At 43.0% G+C, this 12076-nt stretch overlaps 1 long non-coding RNA gene across 1 annotated transcript; it reads right to left on the minus strand.

Moving 5' to 3' along the window:
• Nucleotides 1-303: 303 nt before the first annotated feature.
• On the minus strand, nt 304-5010 carry LOC116666053. The gene is made up of 3 exons (XR_004322909.1): nt 4924-5010; nt 4659-4824; nt 304-423 (listed from the first exon to the last, which is right to left on the minus strand). It is a non-coding gene; the product is annotated as an uncharacterized LOC116666053 (long non-coding RNA).
• Nucleotides 5011-12076: the final 7066 nt, after the last annotated feature.

Raw genomic sequence — 12076 nt, forward strand, 5'->3', positions numbered from 1 at the left:
TAAAGAACCTACTTATAATAAATTATCAATTAATTCATTTTTTCTCAATCTTTCATTATTCCTCCAGAAGTCTCCTTAGCTATTTCCCCTCAATTCTCACCCTTATCTCCATGAAATTTTAATAGTACAGATATGTACCTGTTAATGTACTGTGGTCCTTTGGAGGGCCACAAACCACAAGCCATCTAAAATACATATTTTTTTACACCCCAAGAACCAATTTCTGCCCCTTTCAGGGTATCCTCACCTAGTTGATGAATGCATGAAATAATTAACAATTATCAGACAAGATTGCTTGGTATTCTAAAATTAAATAATTACCTTTTTGCCTCAGGGAAGGTCCCAGGCAGTGCCACACAGGACAACTAAACCGCAATTATAACTGGCTTGAAGAACCAGAGGCTTGTTGGGGGCCTACGGCAACTGGAAAATAGAGGGGAGGAAAGGAAAACGGAGAATTTCACAAAGGGGAGAGTTGGGATGGGGGCAAATCTTTGCATAAACCATATTCAGCTCTCTGGGTGACTCCGGAACTGTGCATGTGTGGGGCAGACTCCATGCAGTCCTGCTTAAGCTAAAGAATTGAATAGAGATTTCAGTTTTTGATACCAAAATAGAGACAGTTTTGAGTTCACATCTAACAAAGTTCTACCAAAAAACTAAAAACTCAACATCTTTTGTGAATATAAGAAAATCCAGAGTCTTTACAACTATCATTAACATTGTCAGGGATATAATACAAAATTACTCGATAAAGGTAAAAACAAGAAATTACTGCTCGTACTTAAAAGGCAGTTGAAAAGGCAGTGGAAATCTACCCCAGAAGAGCCCATCTGCCAGAATTAGCAGATAAGGCTTTTGAAAACACTTATTATAATTATGCTCAAGGTTGTGAAATTTAATGAACGAACAAATAAGAGAGAAAGAAAATATTAAAAAGAACCAAATGAAATTATAGAATTAAAGCTGCCATCTCTGAAAAAAATACTACTGAATGGGCTTGCCATCACATTGGAAATGACAAAAGAGTCAATACATCAATAGAAATTGTCCAAACTGAAGCAGAGAGAAAAAAAGATTTTTAAAAAACTTAACAGCTCCTCCTCAGTTACCTGTGAGGTAATATTAAATTTTTTTGTATTACGAATGGGGGAAATTTTACAAATCTGTGTGAAAATTATTAATAGGTGAAAGACATAAATTTAAAGACATAAGACCCCATGTGAAAAAATAAAGAAAACCTCTTTAAGGAGCCTGTTTAAGTTTACACCATTCATAAGGAAGCCTAGAGCAGATTCAGTCTGCTAATTTATTGCAGTTTTCTCCAGGCCACAGTGCATTTTGAATGTAATAAAGCATATTTCTTCTCTCAGAGATCCTTTCTGTAACAGAAGTTAATTTGCATTTACATTTATATGATAAGAATACTAAAAAAAACGAGTACTAAATTAAGAAATGAAAATCTGAAGACATATAAAAGACAACCAACTGAAAGATTTAATGAAAGAAAATATGATTTGCAGTAAGCAACCAGTAAGATAAAATGCCTTGAAATAAGTGTAAGAAATGTGCAAAACATGAGGATATTACCACTGAAGGACATAAAAGAAGATTTCAACAAATGGAAAGATGTGCCATAATCTTGGAAGCGAAAATTCAGTTCATAAAAATCCTCCATAACTCATTTTATTAATTTAATGAGGATCACATAAAAATACCAGCAGCTTTTTTTTTTAAATTAAGATGACTTTGAAATTCATGTGGAAAAGTAGAAATGTAAGAATAGGCAGTGAACTGAACTCTGGAAAAGAAAAAGAAAGTCAATGAGGGAATGCTAGCCCTACTTAAAACGATGTTATACAACAAAACACAACAAAAAGCAGCAGAAGACATTTCAACAATAAATTTCTACAGTAAAAGAAGGGGAGAAGAGATGGTGGGTGATGGTGGGAGGCAGGAATGGGGAGACAGCCTTGTTCTACTGCCTCACACTATGTTCATCCTAAAGTCCCACCTCAGGGTCACCGGGCAGTCTCCTTCTGGTATAGCTCCGGGCACAACCTCCTGGCTGACCTAAGGGAGGAATATCACCACTAGGCTCTTGATCCTGCCTGGTTCAGCTTGGCCAGGCCCCGCCTTCCTCAGCTCTTGGGAGCCTCAACTACACATCCATCCATCCTTTCTTCCATCTGAACATTCAGCCAGCCAGTCATGTATCTGTTGTTTCATCCATCCATCCGTCCGTCCATCCATCCATCCATCCATGCAAAGGACCAACTGGAGGACCTAGGCTAAGCCCTTAGTGGAGAAATGACTACCGGCAGAGGACAAAAGAGCTACCCAGGACCCCAGGGAGAAATCCTTTAGCCACAGCGGTGGGAAATGGGAAGGCCGGAGCTCTCCCTGGGCCCCACTGGGCAGTTGGAGTGCAGGCATCAACTCTGGCAAGGTAGGTTGTCAGAAGATCAAGGGGAGAAGAGGACCAATGGGAGATGGTGGGAGGTAGGAATGGGGTAGTTCTCCTGCCTCACATTATGGACATCCTAGATCTCTGGGTGCCTGCTGCCATGTTTGCCTGTGTTTGCTGAACCTGGCTGGTGGCTAGACAAAGACATGTGGGGCACCTCTGTGGACCCAAATCTGGATCAGGGTGGGTGGGAATGGTGTCATATGGGACGAAGGATGTGACCTGATGAAGTTGGGGTGCTGAACATCCCAGAGTCCCTGCCCAAACTATGGTCATGTCACCCGAAAATCCACTGACCCAGACAGCAGAAGAGGCTTATGCCCTGTTGCCACACTGGGTGGGGTGTCCTTGCCTCTCCCAGTGCATTGCAGGAATCTATTGAAGTCCCTTTCTCATCTCGGTTCTTCCTCCCTAGCCCCCGACTTCTCCCCACTGTGCTCCACCCCAATCCTGCTTGGTAACCCTGTGCTGGCAGGGCTTGCCTCCACTTTTGGTAACCCCAACAAGCCACCCATCTATTCACCCATCAATCCATCTTTCCTTTTATCCATACATCCATCTGTCGACGGAAATCATCACTAAACTATCTATACTTGGAATAGAAAAGAGTCATTTGAGCCAAACTGAGAACTATAGCCTAGCAGATAGCCTCTCAGGTATCTCTGTGGAGCTACTCTGGAGAAGCATGATTTTCAGCAGTTTTCTATCTTGTCAGAACACAGAACATCAAATACGACAGGGGTGTATTCCTTCAAGGTTTCCAAAAAGACAGATTAGCACCTAGACAGTCAGTATGGCCTTGGCACCTGGTTAGGGAGCTTTGTCATCGAAGGAGTACTAGTCCTGGTGTCCCAGTAAGGGAGGGAGGCATTTATCTGGAGCTTTAAAACGGACTTCTTTTTTTTTTTTTTTTTTGCTGGTGGACAACGCACCCACCCTTTTCTTTATTGAACAGACCAGATGTACAATGTCTGTTTAATAGGCCACCAAACAGGCTGTTCTGGCTAGCTTCCAAATCATGTATGAGCCAGAAGGACTACGCCATACCTCAGTGTGAAAATTTCTTTCATCCCATCCCTCCCTCCCTCCCTCCACTGAACCACTGGAAGTCACAAGCCACAGACCCTTCCTGGAGTGCGAGACACAGCCTTCACCCGTACCTGCCAACCGCCAAAGGCCGCTCCTGACCCCCAGAACCTAATGGACCTAACCCTCAGCAATCCTGCAGGTCGTTGTGAAGTCAACCCGACCCCGCCCACAGATCTCGTCTCGCGCATGCGCAGTTGGAGCACGGGCTTTAACTGGCAGCTGTGCTGTCGGAGGAAAGGCAGACGAGGACAGAGGCTGATGGTGGGACGGACAGAGGCTGATGGTGGGACATACAGAGGCAGCACCAGTCTTCCTCTCCTCGGGTTCCTGACAACCCATTATCTTAGAGTCTGTGTTGCCATCTTGGACCCACTGCCGCCCCCGGTGATGTCTGCACCTAGTGGCGGGACGAAAAGAGGACCTCAATCCGGATCAAGGTGTGTGAAGCTAGTGCCAACTGTGGGGAGAGGGAGCATAATATGCAGTGCGGTGAGCGGCAATGAAGATCCCTGAATCCCCGCTCGAAATGATCGTCGTGTCGGTTGAACATCACTGCCCCACCCAGCTCCTTCTCCCTGCTTCCCTCCATCCTCCTCGAGAGCCATACCTCCCCTAGACCTGGGCAGAGGCCGCCCATGCCCTGGTGCCACGTTGGGCGGGTTCTCTGCCTAGCCCAGTGCCTTCCAGGAGTCGGTTGAAAGCCCCTTCTCCCCGCCATTCTTTCACTCGAGGCCCTCAACCTGCCCCTGGCCTCCCGTTGCCGGCTCCTCACATCCTGCTTGGGAAGCCTGGCCTGGAAGCCTGGCAGGGCTTTCCTGCACTCTTGAGAGCCCGACCAATCCATCCGTGTATTCATCCATCCTTTTATGTATCTGCTGGACCACTGGAAGACGCAGGCCACAAGCCCTTCCCACAGCACGGGACCCAACCGTCATCCGCACCTGCCAACCACCAAGGTCTCTCCTGCTCCCCAGAGCCTAGGGGACCTGTCACTTAGCAGCCGGCGGTGTGGTGAAGACAGCCTTGAGCGCACGGTCGCCAGCGTTGTCAGAGGGGACGGGAAGAGAGGAAAAACAGCACGTGCGTTGAGAGGGAGTCTTACCGAATTGGTCCTACGGATCCGCCTTTTGGGCCCTAGCGCAGCCGGAGCCCCCTGCCTTGGCAGTAAGGAAATCGATCCCGAGGGAGTCAGAGCACAAGCTGTAGTCAACGGCCAGAGAATGGAGAAGCGGAAAGTGCCTTGGCCAATCAGCTTCTCCTCTGAAACACTGCAAGGTAAGAACTGGAAATGTAGGGTTAATGATGGGGAGGCTTTGGTATTGGTTTTCTGGGAAAAGGCGGGGTTCTCCCAGGAACTGGGGTCCCACCTCGTTTTTCATCCTACTCTGTTGTCAGGTGTTTCCTGTTAGGGCCGCTGATAGGTGTGTCACTGAGCCCGCTAATGTATTCCAGGGAGCCTATGAGACAGGTTCACCAGAGATCAAGACGGTGACTTCAAGTTACAGCCGCATCTTCCTTTTCTGTTTGGTTTCCTCCTTTTGAGGTTTGGTTCTGCAACAGAAGCCTGCTGAGGTAGCTTCCATTCACGGGAGGGGCAGGGGTATGGTTCTGGACAACCATCTCAATAACAGTAGGGAGGGTCCGCCAGCCTTCCTTTTTATAGATTGCTGACGTCCCAGTTCTTGGAATCTGTCTCACCATCTTGGACCAACTGCCCTCCTAGTGATGGCTCAACCTAATGACAGGAGCTAAAGTGGACCCAAATCCGGATATAATTCATTTTTTTAAAAAAAAAGGAATTTGATTTGGACATTAAGGGCAAAAATTAGAAATAAACTTTAAACAACTACAATTACTTTATGAGAGATCAAAGATTATACTGCACATGTAAAAAGAACAGAAATCTATGAAGAAGGAAAACTTAGACACAACTCATAAGCCCTTTTCTGAAATACACATTCCTGGAAGAAAACAAAAAAAACCTGAAATACTGAAGACTGTCAAGAAACAAAAATATAAGAGAAATTCTCAGACCTAGATCCTATAGACTGAAAGTGCTTACCTATATGTAGCATAAAAAATATTTTAAAATCCACAAGATAAATAATGACATTTCAGTACATTGGTGCTATAAATAGTAAGTATTGGGGGTGATTGGGAGGAAGACATAAGATTACATACAAAGGTACAGAAAACAATGGGCACTAACTTGATATCATTAGCAGAAAACTTTGAAGTGATGTTTCTAAATTCTGAATATTAGCAAAATATGAGGTAGAAGAAAGACATTTCCAAATATGAAAAGAGTCAGAAATTTATCTCTAACACATGCATCTTAAGGAAGCTGTTGGAAAAAGATCCTGAGCAATATTGAAAAATTAGCAAAAATTAACTTAATTCCAGGAAACAGAAATCCAATTCAGGAAAACAATGAAAGTAAGCTTCATGGTAAGTGTACAGTCTAACTGGAGCCACATAACGGAGGGCTGAGAGATTCTAATTGGGTATTTGAATCACTGGGGAAAAAGACACCAGTGGACATCGAACATATCTTTTGGAACATCTCTAAAAAGTAGAGTAAGTTACAAGAAAACTAATTAAATAAATCCTTAATAAAATATATCTAAGAAAAAAATGAACTTAGTTTTAAATGAAAAGTTTACATAATTAGTATATAAGTACCATATATTTACATAACCAATAATTGAGATGTAACCATATTTGGTGGTGGTCAAGGAGGAAGAAGGTAGAAATGTGCTTTTTTTTTTTTTTTTTTTTTTTTTTTTTTGCTTCAAATGAAGTATTGATAATTACACTGCACATTTTTCGTGCTAATGTGAACAAAAATATGTTGCCTGCCATTTCAGTAAACAAATGTTTCCCACCATCAATCCACTTGTCACTGTATCCACCCCTGAATGTGTGCCCTGAGGAGAATTCAGGATGAAGAAAAAACAGGATACTGGCCTTAGAAAGTTAAGATGCATATCTAAGGAATAATTTCCATGAGCCCAGAGTCTTGCATCTTCCCATGCACAGAAAAGCACTAAAATCATTAACTTGAGATGTCTTGTTTTTGTGATTAGCAGTAATCCTTCGATGTTTGACTACATGTCTACATGCTTATTTTTTTTCTTCCAGCAAAAACCCTTATACATCTTGTCTCCTCCTTTACCTTTTTGCAACAGTTGCTCAGAGCTATCTGAGAGGCTATATTCCTCAGTAATGCCCTGAATAAAACAGTTCTCAATTTCTAGGCTCTGTGTATTTTTTTCAGTGGACACTGAAGATATTTTTAACTACTAAAATGAGACTAATTTTAACTTTAAAGTGTTCAAAGTATCTTGTATTATAAAGAGTGATTGAAGACACTGAATTCATCTAACATTTCATCTAGGGTTGGGGGAAAAAACCCTCATCCACAGAAAAATATTGCAATTGCATTTATGGGAGAAAATAAAATGCCCCTCTCTTTTGTTTTATGAAGTCCTATTAATTTCAACTTTCTGATTACATTGTCCACAGAAATAATCAATAAACAATCTATAATAGGAATAGGAAATAGTTCTGTTTGAGCGAAACGTAGAATTATATTCCAGGAGACAGCCCTAGATAGATCCAAGGAACTGCTCTGGAGAAGCATGATTTTCAGCAGAGTTTTATATCTTGTCAGAACACAGAACATCAAAAAAGTCAGGGATACATTCTTTCAAGGTTTCAAAACAACAACAACAACAAATCAGCATGTACATAGTGAGTCAGTATGGCCTTGGCACCTGGGAGGGGAGTCTTATCATTGAAGAAGAAGGAGTACCAGAATCAGCATCCCAGGAAGGGATTAAAATCTTTATTTTTATTTAATTCTTTACTTCTGTATCATTACCCCCTTTCCTTTAATAATTAAAGTAGATGTACAACGTATATTTGATAGGCCCCAAACAGGCTGTTTTAGTTAGCATATAATTTGAGTTAAATCATGTATATTCCAGAATGACTTCCCTATACTTCAATATGTGAAAATTTCATCAGAATGAGATGGGAAAGGGGCAGGGCACAGCCATCCAAGGAATAATACAACAATTAACACCAGAATGGCAAAAGATTCAACACCCAGAAGGCCTTGAGGCTCAAGATGGTGGGAGATTTGACTTCTAGTAGACCTTGAGTTTCACTATACACCGATTGTAATACATTAACATGGTGAATAACATGCCCACAGGAGCTATGACAGTCCCGAGGCTAGCCACAAAAGGGCAAAGAGTGGAAAATGGCCAACTTCCTGAGAATCCCAGCCCCTTCCCCAGGTTAGTTAGACTGGTCTTTCCACTTACTAGCATATGAAACCACTGAGCCCATAAAAACTGGCAACATGGCCCCTCGTGGCCACCCCCTCTCTCTCCTTCCTCGGAGACGGCTCACACTCTGTCTATGGAGTGTGTACCTACTTTTACTCTAATCTAAGCACCCAACCCCTACACCTCGTGGCCTTTCTCTTGCCTTTTGATGTATCTCTAAATAAATCTATCTTTACTCAACGGTGGCTGGCTCTTGAATTCTCCTGCACGAAGCCAAGGACCCACACTTGGCAGGGCATGTCCCAGGGGCTCAACCGAAACCTGGGACACGGCCCTCCTCACACCCGACATCTGATTTTCCTGCATCAAAAATACTCAGACAATTCTATGACTCAGTAATAATGGTAACTTGCCTCTTCCTTTCTAATGTTGCTTTTGCCTGTAATTACTCATCCAACAGCCACAGTGTTACCGAATTTGTAAGCTGGACTCATGCCAGGGTCCTAGCCCAGGCCAAGACTCGACTAGGGACGTTCTTTTTCCAGTCAGATTAGTGCAGCCAATAATGAAAACAATGCTGAGACTGGAAAAGCACAAGCTTTATTCAGTGGCCAAAGAATGGAGAAGTGGGAACCCGGTTTCCAAATCAACTTCTCAACCCAAATCCGGTGGAGACACCAAATATATAGGAGGGTGGAGGTAAAGGGCAAGGAACTGAAAAGAGTGGGGGAAATATTTATGTTATCTGAGGACATGTTTGTAGTTTGGACCTGGAACTGATGCTTTCCTTTTCAGTCCTTTTATGGGCTTTTTCAGTAGTTGTCACGACAATTTCCACTGTCATGGCACTGGTGGTTGTGTTATTGAGCATGCTAATGTATTACAATGAGTGTATAATTATGCTTAATGTCTACTGGAAGTCAAATCTTCCACCATCTTGGGCCTAGTTCTTTCTAATTTGTTCTTTTTTTTTTCTTTTTGCAGCTTTCCTCCTGAGATAAGAGTAATTGGTTTCTATTTGAGGAGGGAGCAGGGGTATGATTCTGGGGGACAGCCTTGGTAACAACAGCACCACATATCTGAGGGCACACTTAAAGGCCAAGATGCTGATCATCAAAATCTCAACATCCAGTAACACAGTGACCCACAAACACTGTGCCGCTGGAAAGCAAGAACTAGAAGTGCTGGCCTATCAAAACCATCCCAGAAATAACACACAATAAGGCTGTAAGAGAGGAAAACTCTTACCTCTAGCCATCTTAGTCTCTTAGCGGGGGGCTAAGACAGTAGGGAAGGGGGCAGGACATAACCATTAAAAGAATGACAGCCATTGAGAATAGGACAAATACTGGTTACCACCGACTAGGCTTAATATAATGGAAGATTCAACTTCCAGTAGTCTTTGAGCCTCATCATACACTCATTGTAATATAATAGATGCTAAATGACAGCCACAGGTGCCACGACAGTTCCAAGGCTGTCCACAAAAGGTCCAAAAGTGGGCAATGGCCTAATTCCTGGAAATCCCTGCCCCTTCCCCAAAATAGTTGGAATAATCCTCCCAGTTGTTAGCATATGAAATTACCTAGCCCATAAAAACAACCCTTTGTTGCACCCCAGGGCTGCTCTCCCTTCTGAGGTGGACCACATTCAGTCTATGGAATATATATTTCTCTAAATAAACTTGCTTTCCCTTTATTTGGCTCACTCTTGAATTCTTTCCTGCTGGAAGCCAAGGACCCTCACTTGGCAGCATGTGCCAGAGACTCACACAAGACCTGGGACGTGACCATCCTCTCCTGTAATGCGGCTCTTTAACAGATTAATAGGAGAAAAACAATTTATTAACTTGTGTGCGCATGTTATATGGGAGAAATCTTAACGAGAGTAATGCAAACTGGTGGCCTTGAACTCCACCTTATATAGCATCTTCGACAAGGAACATGAATTTATAGAGAAATGATAGGGTAAAGAAAAACAATTTTAGGACTCCAGGGTTGGCAAGTTGGAGGAAACTAAAGGAGTGTTTATTTGCAGATTCCTTAGGGGCTATATATGGGCTAAAAGTCTAGAGTTGTCCTCCAGTAAAATGTTGGGGCACACAACAGGCCAGTGTCATGGGCTGTAAAAGAACTTAACAAAGACAAAGGAAAGTTTGAGAAACAAAGGAAAAGTTTAATAGATAGCTGCTACAGGAAACAGCCGGTCACAGAGGAGAGGCGCCTGTGTGAGCACTGAGGGTGAACATGCAGGGTCTTTTATTGAGGAAGGAGCTGTGCACACAAAGGGATAGGGGAACAGATTATTGATTGGCTATAAGTGAGAAGGTGCTTTGGTATACGGTAAGGTGGTGGCATTTACAACTCATAAGGAGGAAATAGCTAAGACAAGTCAGCCTGAGCTATGGGGAGGTTAGCCACTTCCCAGGACTATTTAATTCTGCTAGGGCAAATACAAGTCAGAAAAGGGTGTACTTTGTTTTTTGAGGGATTGCAGGCAGACATCTGAGAGCCCAGGAATGGGGGTCACAGGGCCTCTGCAGGCAGCAGTTGGCACCACATAAAGGAGAATTTATATCCTGCATTCACGCAGAAATGGGAGAGGGTAGAGAGCTTTTCTTGCCTTTGATGCTTCTAAATTGCCCTCAGCTCAAAGACGCATGTTTTGGGTGACATACTCTGGTTTCCTTCAGGGCACAGCCACCTTCATGATATACACGGTCTCCGGCACTTCACAAAGGAAGCCACTGTAGGGGAGCAAAATTTGCCCTCCAAAGTGTGTCTTTTTGGCATGAGGATTAACTTAGAATGATTATTATTTTTTATGTATGTATTATTTTTGTCATTTCAGTGTTACAACGTTGTGTCAATTTCTGGAGTACAGCATAATTGTTGTCATACATATAGATACATATATTCATTTTTATATTCTTTTTCATTGTAGGTTACTGCAAGATATTGAATAAAGTTCCCTGTACTTTACAGTATAAACTAGTTAGGCTGATTATTTTGAAGAAACATAAGACTCAGGAAGTCTTTCTTTTTACCTCCCACTTAGCTGCCTAAAGATTTTAGATAAAGGGCTGTTCCAGGAATAGAGCTATCAATAGAGACATCTGCAAAGAATATGGGCTAAGTGTGATGGGGAAACTCTTAGTGGGGCCTGGAATGGAAATTATTCTGTGTCTCATTGTTTCTGTGTAGCTTAGCAAACATTTGTTCACCAAACACTTGCTTTTCATCTCCATGTGGATTGCTTTCCTCCCCTTTGAAGTCCCAAACCACTACCCCCAACATCCTCTTTGGTCTTTAGCTGACAGGCTTCAGCCATTTTGGTGAGTTACTCAGTTTTCCTGGGTCTCTCCTATGTGACCAGTTTATTAAATTTTTGTTTGACTTTCTTTTAATCAGTCTCATGTCGACTTATTTTGTAGATCAGCCAGAAGACCTAAGAAGGGTAGAAGAAAATTTCTTCCTCTTCAACATCCCGGGACACCCCTAAATCTAGTGTCACAGTCCAGCATAATAGCAGGCAATCTTCTCTGTGGCGTCCTTTCAGTCCAGCACCCAAAGGAGTGGCACACATTCCAGAAACACCACCATCCAAACACAATCCTGTCCACACACACCAGTCCATCAGCAAACGCCACAGGGACCCTCCTCGGGGCACTAGGATATCACAGTCAGGGTCATCATTAAGTCTAAAGATCTGGACACTTCAGACCAACTTGGAATTCTGGCTCCAATCTCTTTATACCAACCCCCTTACTCCTCTTGAGACAGGAGGGAAGGGGACAGGGCACAACCATTAAAAGAATGACACAGAAATTGATGATAGTACATAAACTCGTTACAGCCAAGATGGTGGAAGATTTGACTTCCAGTGGACCCTTACTGTAATATATTAGCACACTAAATAACACACCCGCAGGCACCATGACAGTTTCCCGGCTGGCCATAAAAGATCAAAAAGTGGGTGGTGGCTCAATTCCCCCCAAATCCCCACCCCTCCACAAAATAGTTGGAATAACCCTCCCACTTATTAGCATATGAAATTACCCGGCCCATAAAAACTAACAACCCAGTCCCTCTCAGGGCTTCCCCTCTCTCTCTTCCTCTTTCCTTTTGAAGTGGCCCAAACTCTGTCTGTGGAGTGTGTATCTCCCTGAATAAATCTACTTTCACTCTACTATGGCTCACTCTTGAATTCTTCCCTGCAGGAAGCT

The sequence above is a fragment of the Camelus ferus genome, chromosome 9, assembly GCF_009834535.1.
Source record: "Camelus ferus isolate YT-003-E chromosome 9, BCGSAC_Cfer_1.0, whole genome shotgun sequence".
NCBI classification, from domain to species: Eukaryota; Metazoa; Chordata; class Mammalia; order Artiodactyla; family Camelidae; genus Camelus; species Camelus ferus.